Here is an 11,780-nt window from a genome sequence, read left to right on the forward strand (position 1 = left end):
TAGGTTGAAACCAACAAAAATCTAGAAAAGTCGACTTCAAATAAAAACAGGTGGGATTGATGGTCTGTAGATCCTACAACAGGTGTGGGGGTTACTTCAACACTATATTTTCAAGTCGTACTTCAAATTCATCATCATTGTTAAAAGCAAATTTTGGACGTTGATGACAAAGCACCATTTTGAGATCCTTCACATTGTAAGAAGACTCAGGTGTGATATAAGGAGACTAAAAATTACCGTCCGTGGGTACACATGGTTATGTGACCTTGGGTACAGAGATACGCCATTTTGGTCTTGCAAGCTAGTCACATCGACAGAACCACAGTTTTACAACTTTAAAAATCAGAAGCAAAACCTTCAAAATATATGGAACCATGATACCTACAACAAAAATGAATAATACAATCCACGACGGAGTAAAAAAAAAAAGAAATGGTTCATGTTTTTTTTTTTTTACTTAGATCCTATTAAAACCGAAAAAATGTGATAGAATCTTAAATGTTCGTTTGATGGCGTTGAAACTTCCTGGGGTACTGGAGAGAGTTGTGACACACACGTTGAACCTCAATTGGGATCTCTCTCGACGATACCCGGACTTTCCCGATCAACGTCCGTAGGTACAACTGTCCGTGGGTACAGCAGTCTCCCCTAGCAACAATGAAATAAACAAACTACGGACAATCTCTATATGCAGTATTACCTAAATTAATCTTAGAAACAGAAAATACTGAAGTTAAAATGTATAAGAAAGATTGTTTTCATAGGTTTTAATCACTTCCAATCTAAAAAATAATAAAAGCGTAATACGAAAACTTTTTAATCGAAAAAAGAAATAACTTCTAAATAATCATTCATATTTAAAACAAAATAAGTTACAGATGAAGTGTAAAAATTTTTAAAGTACTCAAAATGTTTGCCTGAAAATAATCAAATCAAAAAACCTTTTTTTCAGTGTGCAAATTACCAGAATAAGATATTATCTTAACTCCTTCAAGGCAAATACTGCTGTTCGATCTATAGTCGCTTTATGGTAATTTAATCTATGCATCGATATATTTATGCGAGAATTAAAATTGTCTGCAGATACATGTTAATTTCCTAGAAGTATTTAAAATAGAAAAGACATCGTGAGAATAAGGTGTTCTAAACAAAGTTTTGCGAAGAAAAATATTTTGCTTAACTATTTCATCATAAGTAATAAAAAGGACAAGGAGACAAACCTACACAAATGCATTTACCCCATTTCAAAGCTCCACTCTCAAATTATATGTTTAAACTGGGAGCTATCACTATTTGCTCGCTATCGCTTACCAACCCCGGAGGCTTGAAGCAGTTCCATTTCAATCTTGCCAGAATGATTCCATAGCTGCCCAACATTTGGCGATTGTGTCACAATGTGAAGTATCTAAATATTTTCCACCATCGGAAATAGTTTAATTTCAAATATTTTTCTGCATCAATGCATTAGGAGAAATGTGGGCACATTTTTTTTCTATTTTTTCATTTTTCAAAAAATATTATCACTTTTTCATTGTAAAAATGTCCCCATGGTTGAATAGCCTTTTCCTTGTCATGGAATACGTTGAAACATTAAAAAATATATGCATTTCCTTTATTTCTAGTGTTAAAAAGAAAAAAAAAACATCTTAAATTGTCATGCATGTCTTATAGGGAGGCACATATAAACAGACTTGATGCACTTCTGAATCTATATAAATAAAACAAAGAATGCGTATGCATATACGTATATTCCCTATATAAATCCACAGCTTACGTCGGATCTCGATTAAATTTGGCATGGAGGTACTTGGGCACTCGAGAAGGAACGTAGGAGGTTTATCAAACGCCAAAAAAGTACCGAAAATTTTAAATTTTAATTTCAGTAACGGAAAATGGCAGTAAATGGCTCTCTCTCTCTCTAATTGAAACAATTATCTTATCGGTTCGATTTTAGTCTCATTTGAAAGCACGCAAAAAATACATTCTAAGAAAATTTTTGTCTTTGGAATTTGAAACCACCAATTTCTTAAAATCACCAACATAATTAAAAAGATTTTGAAGTGAGGGAAAGTCAATTTTAAATTGGAAAATAGTGTGACTGGTAATTTTCTAGAATAGATAATACGAAGCATATCCATAAGAAAAATAGAGGGTGATTAGGCTGCGATAAAAAATGTAAATATTTGATGACCGATACCCACCAGTATGCTTGTCAAAAGGATTACTTAGAGTGAAAATATTATGTATTTTTATTTCTTATCAATCTTAAATGATGGGAATTAAATACTTGTAATTTTGTATTTTGATGAAATTTTGCTTTTCAAGTTTATCTATGTTGATGTTTTTCCTGAAAAAACATAATTTTACATCCTCCCCCCTCTCCTTATAAAAGTAATATCTGCTTAAATTAAGCCCTGAATTAACGCTTACGATTTATAATCATGGCGACGAAAATTTGGCCTATTAATTAATATTACGAAAAATTGACAGTAAAACACACATATGTATCGCGTTTCGAAAGGCGTCACATCAAACATTTGTGAGTGAAAAAATTTTTTTTTTCAAAATTTGTATTTATTTTTATGTCTCATTCTTTCATGCTAATCCTGTACATTAAATCATACGTTATAGCAAACTAAAGCATAGTTTTCGGTAAAAACCATTGACCGTAACAGATTTGAAACAAATTTTTAAATTTCGCGAGCAATACAGCTATTTACGAGAGCTTAAAATATTACGATTGATAAATATTCAAGCAATCATAAAAGATGTAACAATTGCAACAGCTGCTTGCTTGTTCATGCTCCTCAGAATGCCTAATGTTCGAAACTTCCAACAAGAAGAACATTTTCGGTAAAATTTCTAAAGATTTATGTCAACTAATTTCACCCTTTAATGAACCCGCATCCATCAGGCCCAAGGAGGAAAAAAGCTTCATTACTCTTCTCCTGTTGCCATTTACTGAGATACGTTTTAGTACGATAATCTAGAACTATTTGTAACAAGAAAAACCTCTTAGTTTATTGAAGAGACGAAATTCTCTTCCAATAAAAGGATTCGGACATGAGCCGGAATGGAACGCAGATTTCGGTATCTCCTTTCGTGAATCTGTTTTTTTTTTTTTTTTTTTTTTTTTTTTTTTTTTGCCGTCCTTTGTATCATTTTTTTACCCATGATTTTCTCGCTACAACACTTCTTTAAGAGAGAACTTATCAGAAAACGTATCATGAATAGTTGTGGGACATGAATTTGTATGCGGAAGAGATTGTTTGCACTACGCATTTTATTTCATTCGTTTTAAATCTCTGTGAGAATATAGATTTAACATACTGTGAGGTAGTCCAACTAATAAATAAAAAACTAAATAGCAATTTAATTGCAGTAAAAGCACTTATTATCACCACCCCGTCGTATTCTTACAAATTAAAACAGCGAAAAATGTTTTCTTTAAATAAAATTTCAGTTCCGTTCATTTAAAATTCGTGAAATTTTCAGTTCGCAAAACCACCGATACCTTCATTTTTGCAAAAATTAAGGCTCACTAGAATAAATATTTTTACAGTAACAAACACTCCTTATAATATTAAAAATTGTTCCATTTGATGATTTAGTGATTGCTTCTTTTTTTCTGATCCGTGTAAATGTTCGAAAATATGAAAAGTTAATAAAAACTTCGAGAACTTTTATAATCCGACATCAAATCTTTCTAGCTTAAAACAAAATGTGTTGCAGCGAACTAGCTAATGAAGATGTTCAACCACTGAATAACATTAACTTTGTATTGAAGGAAAATATGGAAGTTTGTTTTTCATTGTTAAATTTTCATATGCTCTGATTATTTAATGGCTTGTGCTTCTTCGCTTTTAGGAAAAATCTAACTAGATTTTACCTACACAACACTCTATAAGAGTCATTCTCCAGGATATGTAACTTTTGAGCAAAAATAGTTTTTAATTTTAAAACCTTTTGTTTTCTTCTTTTAACACGCGTTTATTAGTTTCACTTGTATGTTTGTGGGTAACTCTCCTTTGGATTAAGAACTAGTGGCTTATATGGCTTATTACTGTTAGTACATTCCACCACTTTATGAGTGTTCGTAGCCGAGCGAACTAAGGTGCGAGTCTTCGCTGACGTCTACCTCCGGGAATCGTTGGGCAAGCATTATAATCCCGTCCACACCGAAATTAAATTTATAATCTCTCAACTCAATTTTCGCCCCCTTTTTGTGACCGGATTCTTTTAAAATTTGGAACGCAACCTCAGACCCCATGACAATGCAATATTCTATAATCAAATTAATTTACTAACGATAAGTTATTAGTTTATTCTCCTTAACACGCTTTTATTAGCTTAACTTGTATGTTTGTGGGTTCAACTTTTCTTTGGACAAATAGCCAGTGGTATTAGAATTACTTACAACGTACAAATCAGAGCTGCAGAGTGTAACAATGTTTGCACATGAATTTAACAGAAAGTATTCAAAATATCTGATGCTAATAATGCAACAGAATACTAAGATACATTCCATTATAAAAATCGAACACACGGACAAAGATTTCATTTAAGAGTTACATGTGTTAGCAATATTTAGTATTTAAATCTTATTTGAAAATAAAATAATAGTTTAAAATATAAAAATACACGCTTTTGTAGCAAAATGAACTAAAAAGTAAAAAATGAAATAAAATCAAAAAACGAAAAAAAACCCGCTTTAGTAGCAAAATGAACTAAAAAGTTAAAAATAATCTTTGGATGACAAGTATATTATAAAGTAATTGACCCAAGCACTTAAGAGCCATTGTCTGTAAGACTCAGGCAGGTTGTGATTGCTGACATTTTTAATTTTCTTTATTTTTGCATATGTTGTTCCTTATCATGAATGTAATGTAAATCCAAAATATAAGTTTTGAATGACTTACCGTTTATGGAAAATCAAATTTTTAAATATAGGGGCGTGGCACATTTTTGCGTGTTTTTCAAATTTACAGATTTTAAAGTTCTTGTTGCTTCAAGCGTCCATATAATGACATGGATTTTTAAATTCCATACTATTATTTGGCCATGTTAGATACTATTACAGCTGTCAAATCGGTGTCACTACGAGGGCGACACCCAAAAAGCTCGTTTAAAAATGACCGAAAATGAAATTTTTACTATATTCAAGGCCAATTTTTTTAAAGCGCCTTCATGATGACACCAACGTTTTTACATCTCTTTCTAGCTACACTTGCATACATCGAAAATATGTAATAAAATTGTTGTCACTATAAGAGCGCCAGAAGATATTGTAACTTTTATTTGATAAATTTCACAAAAACGCAAATGTTTAAAATCTAACCACCACTCTCGCCCTCATAGCAGAGATCTGAAACTAATTAAGTTTGATAACCAACATGTCTGTCTAACATTTCAGCTAAAAAAAATCGGTGTCACTCCTATTACTTTCGGAAATATAATCATTCGAAATTAGTATAAATGGCGTTATTTAAAGAAAGACTTTTCAAATTCGAATGGCTTTTTGCACCGTTTGTTTTAAACTTTATTATAAATGTACAGTAGTGACTCCTAAAATAATGTGTTTCTAAAATTTTTTGTAAAAAAGCTTTTTAAAAAGCATTAGAAACACAGTAAATCGATATAGGTACAGATGGACGTATTGCGTAATGTGCATTATAGGCTAAAATAGTCATAGTAATGTTCATATTTTTTCAATCATACTAATTTTTACCTGTTATTTATATTAAAAATGCAACTATTTATTTTTACCTAAACTAAATAAACATAATGAATTGCATAGTTATGAACATAATGCATTACATAGCGAATATTCAGAATACGAAACAAAATTTGAGGATGACGTAGACAAAAAAGACATAAAAAATCAAATTAACCAGCTTCAGAAAGACGGTCATCTCTAATTGAAATCTGGTAATTTTGTAGCACTGAAACTTGGGAAAACATGGTATCCCGGAGAAAAAGTAGAAGTTGCATATTTGCCAATTAGTCCCCTCATAGCAGAGATCTGAAACTAATTAAGTTTGATGACCAACATGTTTGTCTAACATTAGGCCTAATAAAATTGTGTCACTCATACTACTTTTGGAAATATAATCATTCGAAATTAGTATGTTGTGGCGGGGTTTTTTTTCCAGTTATTTATTTTTTTTTTAATTTATTTTGTTTATTTTTTTATTTTAATCTTTTACATCCAGATAGTTTTGTTTTGTTACAAAGAAGTGTAACTTTTAACATAAACAGCTATGGGCAGTAAGGGCGTCTTTATCTTGAACAGGAAATGCTCGTATTGATATAACTAGATTATCATACCAATATACTCGCCTTGTTTTCCGGAAAAACAAATTCATTTATTTCAACCATTCTTGCCATGCATTTGACCTTTAAGTGCAATGGTCAACTTCTACTATTTCTCCGGGATACCATGTTTTCCCATCCTTTAGTACTACAAAATTACCAGATTTCAAAGAGAGAGGACCGTCTTTCTGAAACTGGGTGATATGCTGCTTTCCATTTTCTTTGTTTTAATCTACGTCATCCTCAAATTTTGTCTCATATTCTGAATATTCGCTATGTAATGCATTATGTTCATAACTATGCAATTCATTATGTTTATTTAGTTTAGGTAAAAATAAATAGTTGCATTTTTAATATAAATAACAGATAAAAATTAGTATGATTGAAAAAATATGAACATTACTATGACTATTTTAGCCTATAATGCACATTACACAATACGTCCATCTGTACCTATATCGATTTACTGTGTTTCTAATGCTTTTTAAAAAGCTTTTTTACAAAAAGTATTAGAAACACATTATTTTAGGTGTCACTACTGTAATTTCATAACAAAGTTTAAAACAAACGGTGCAAAAAGCCATTCGAATATGAAAAGTTTCTTTAAATAACACCATAACATACTAATTTCGAACGATTAAATTTCCGAAAGTAATAGGAGTGACACCGATTTTTTTTAATTGAAATGTTAGACGGAACATGTTGGTTATCAAACTTAATTAGTTTCCGATCTCTGCTATGAGAGTGAGAGTGGTAGTTAGATTTTAAACATTTGCGTTTTTGTGAAATTCATCAAATAAAAGTTCCAATATCTTCTGGCGCTCTTATAGTGACACCAATTTTATTACATATTTTCGATGTATGCAAGTGTAGCTAGAAATGGATGTAAAAACGTTGGTGTCATCATGAAGGCGCTTTGAGAAAATAGGCCTTGAATATAGTAAAAAATTCCATTTTCGGTCATTTTTAAACGGACTTTGTGGGCGTCGCCCTCGTAGTGACACCGATTTGACAGCTGTAATAGTATCTAACAAGACCCTATAATAATATGGAATTTAAAAATCTGTGTCATTGTAAGGGCACTTAAAGCAACAAGAATTTTAAAATCTGAGATTTTGAAAAGTGCGCAAAAATGTGCCACGCCCCCTAAATTTAAAAATTTAATTTCTCATAAACGATAAGTCAGACAAAACTCATATTGTGGATTTACATTGCATTCATGATAAGGAACAACATATGTGAAAATAAAGAAAATCAAAAATGTCAACAATCACAAATGCCCTAAACTCCCTGATTCTTACAGACAATCGCTCTTAATTTTACTGTAATAAAAAAAAACGTGGGGGGCTTCTTATCGGTTGTCTTAAACTTCTTCCACTTATTATCCTTGCAAAAATGTAAATAGGCAGCCCCCACGCTTTTTTTTTTATTACAGTAAAATTAAGCGTTTGGTCAATTACTTTATATACTTGTCATCCAAAGATTATTTTAATCTTTTTAGTTGATTTTGCTACTAAAACGTGTTTTTTTAGTTCTTTAAACTATTATTTTTTTTATTCTTACATGAAAGTGTTACCAACTAGAGGTTACCATAAATAATATCCCAGCTGAATTCCAACTATTTTACTAAATAATAAAAGGAAATAAAAAGGACCTTGTTCACGGAAATGAAAAAAAAAAAAAAATGGTGCTTGAAAACAGAAACGAATATAATATCAAATTAGTAATTCCTTCACTTGTGCAAACAATGAGCTATTTTATTGAATAGCATGAATCTAATCTTAAATTCTCTTAATGAATGTACGGTTTAAATTTTAGTGATTTTTTCAATTCAAATTTGTGTTAAAAATAGTATAGAATTAATAAATTTTTAAATTAGTAAATTTGAGAATATACTGGTAATTTATAATTTTAGTAGACTGTTTAAAACTGATGTATTTCCCCTCCATCATTTTGTCTCTCCTCGGAAATAATGCATTGATATACTGGCAATTTATAATTTTGTTAGAATGCCTATTATTGATGTATTATTTCCCCTCCATCATTTAATTTCAATTCGGAAATAATGACACTGATAAAGTCTCACGGAAGTGAGGAATTTTCCATAATGTAGGACTAATGGATACGTTTTTCAGGAAAATATTTTTTTCTTCGTTGATACAATCTGCACATGTTAAGCATATGAAAACATGTGCACTTCTTTTTTTACATTAATTTACATTCCTGAAATTCAAGTTCATTGAAGTGAGAATTCTCAAAAACCACCCTTGGTTTTTAAAACAAAATCTATCTTCTTATTTTTCAACAAAAATCTTACATCTCTTTTATAGCTGAACATTGGCGGACTGGCTAACTTTGGCCCAGTCGGCAAAAGCATATTCTGGCCCACCATTGTAAACTAAGACATTTAAATTGTGTTGGACCTTCGATTTTTTCTACACGGACGAAAGACTCGAACTGGAACCCTTGCCTGTTTTTTCAAGTTTCTATATCACGTTTTAATTAAAAAAAAGAAGAAAAAAAAACCAGAAATAGGATAAATTTATATAGCGTAAGATAAGAAGCATACTGAGAATTTTTTAAAGTGCTATTATAGCTTTGAAAGGAATATTAACTTCTATGGTTACAACACAGGAAAGAGTGGGGGCGGGGGGCAAAATTATAAGTTAGCTGTGGGGAATGAATTTAAGGAAATGGTGATGTCTCGAGGACTCTCTGTGAAAAGTTTTCACAGTTTAATTTTTAAAAAACGCAATTTCAGTCAACCTTTCGTAACCTTAATGAATTAAGGAGAACTCTTGAGCTCTTTCTCTAAATTTTTCGACATTTAAGATTGAAAAACAGATTTGCAGACTTGAGGGAACTCTTGCTGCCACCAAAAGTAAACAAAGTCTCAAAACTCTCTCAACATAAAATGTTTCAAAGCTGGAGTAAGGTTATTCAAAATGATGCTTTCGGAGAACTCCCCGAATGCATCCAATGAACTTTTTAAAATTGGAGTCTTAAAACGTAACTTTTGTGCTAGCTTGGAGACGCTAACTGAGAGGGGAAGGGAAGATTTGAGGAAATCCCTCGAAGTTTTTTGAAACCAGAATCTTAAAGATGCAATTTCAGGTCATCTTGAGTAAGTAACATTGATGGACAGAGGTTTCGGGACCCGGACACGTTCCTTAAAATATTCGTAATTGAAAAGCGAAAAACGCGTCACAGGCTATCCTGAATGACGTTAGAAGAAAGATCAGGATTCGGAGACTGCCTAGAAATTTTTTGACAATGCAGTTGTGAAAACGCAAATTTAGGCAACATACAAAAATCTATTGTTTAACTATCGAAAATCCATCGTTTAAAAATAGAAAAACGAAAAAATATCCCTTGAATAAACGAAAATCCCACCCCTGATGTAAAATAAGCATTTTAGCTTAAACACCCTTTGAAAAGCCTATAAACAATTCTTTGCAATTAAAAATATTGCGCCAAATAGACAAAAAAAAACATTTAAAAATGTTAACAGTAGCTATAAATACTATAATAATCCCACAACACTATTGTTTATCGCCAAACGGCTATTACGCAACCGTAACCCAGTTGAATAGCAAGCGAAATCAACTCCGATTGATTAGCAGTTTGATCTTTTGAACGAAAGCATTTAAACGATAATCCGGCTCTCTAGCTAAGCAATGGTTTCCTTGACTGTTTTTCCAAGCGTACATGATTTGTTCTTTCAGTCAAGGATGAAAATCATTCCACTGATCTTTTGTGTACATCCAGTTGTGATTTATACGGACGGAGATAAGAATTGTATCTTTTACAAATTCTACCATCTTTTCCTTTAATAATTTACTGATTAGTTTGATAATTCTCATCGTCTTCTTGCCAGTGGCGTCAAGAATCAGATGATTTTAGCCGGGATCAAATGCTGCTATGTACGGTACTTTCAGATTCAATTACGACGAAAGGAAGACACATTTTACGTGAACCTAGCAAGAAACCCGATTTCTTTCAACACAATATTTCAAGCGAATTGAGATCGTTGCTTCAAGAAATGAAAGCTTTACTCTCTCGCCTTTCATCCCTTTTCAACTAATACATCAAAGCAAGAATTTCACTAGAGAAAGCAGAGCTGAATTTCATATTGTCCTTTGGCGACGGTTTAAATATTTATTTCAGTTCTTGCTTAACAGTGGGCTGAAATTTACATAATTAAATACTAAAAACTGCTAAAAAACACATGAAACATTTAATAACTTTTTAGAAATAAATTATAGTCTATGTCAGAGGTTCCCAAACTTCAGACCTCCGCGGACCCTTTCCGAAAGAATTAGAAATTTCGCGCCCCCCCCCCTCCGGCTCGAGCAAAAAAAAAAATGACGAAGTTAAGTTTATGTTTTTTAAAAATATTTTTACACTTTTTTTTCCTTTAAATTTATTTATTCATTGTTCTGTATATTATTCAGAGCTCTTGTCCGGTTTTCATTACTTACATTACTATTTTGAGTTATGGAAGTAAAATTCTATTTGAAATTCAATTGAGAATAAAACGTTATTCCCAAATTTCTACAACAAGTTTACTAATAAAAATGAACTTTTGAAGTTAGTGAACAAAACAAGATGCTCCCGATGATGTCCCTTAAAAATGTTCCCAGTTTTTTCTGAAAGTAGGGGCTCGACTTATTCGATGGTTTTCGATTTTTTCCCGATTTTCCTTCTAAAAGTCGGAAGGTTGACATTTTTCGCAAGATCGATTAATACGCGAAAATTCCGAGGGGGGGGGGGGGGGGGTTTGCGTCTTGCATGTACTTAAGCAAGAACTTATTTATTCCTCATAAATGTGCTTTCTTTTTGAATAAAAATATCGTCACTCGTCCTTCTATCTCATATATTTGCTGTTTTACTGGATAGCACCACGGACTCCCTAGCATGGACTCGCGGATCCCCTGGGGATCCACGGACCACAGTTTGAGAAACTCTAGTCTATGTTACTTCCTGATATTGTAGCTCTCTATAGTGAAAAAACCGCTAAAATAGGTCCAGTAGTTTTGGAGTCTATTCGATACAAACTAACAAAAAATCTTTCATCTTTATAATAGTAGTATAGATAACTTGAGAAAACTATAAAACTCACTCTTACTAAGTCAATTCTTCGTTCAATAAACACGTTAATCAATTAATTTTATCATTTCTTGATCCCTTGTTAATTTTGAATTTAAAAAAGTGAAGAGGGGGAAGCCCCTTCATGTAGCATTTCAACACTTCTTAAGCTGGGGTCCCTGGTTGGGGATTTCAATTCATTTTCCCTTTTTGTCTGTATGAAGTTGGCTGTTTGACGAAAATCGCTTGAGAACAGAGAGAGAAACTTTGTTGATTTCAGGCAGTTTTTTTCTAATATTCAAAAGATTCTCATGTACAGGGGCGTGCATAGAAATATTGGAGCCCGTCACAAATGACCTTTATGAGACCCCCTCCATATT

Source organism: Uloborus diversus, chromosome 1, assembly GCF_026930045.1.
Source record: "Uloborus diversus isolate 005 chromosome 1, Udiv.v.3.1, whole genome shotgun sequence".
In the NCBI taxonomy this organism is placed as follows: Eukaryota; Metazoa; Arthropoda; class Arachnida; order Araneae; family Uloboridae; genus Uloborus; species Uloborus diversus.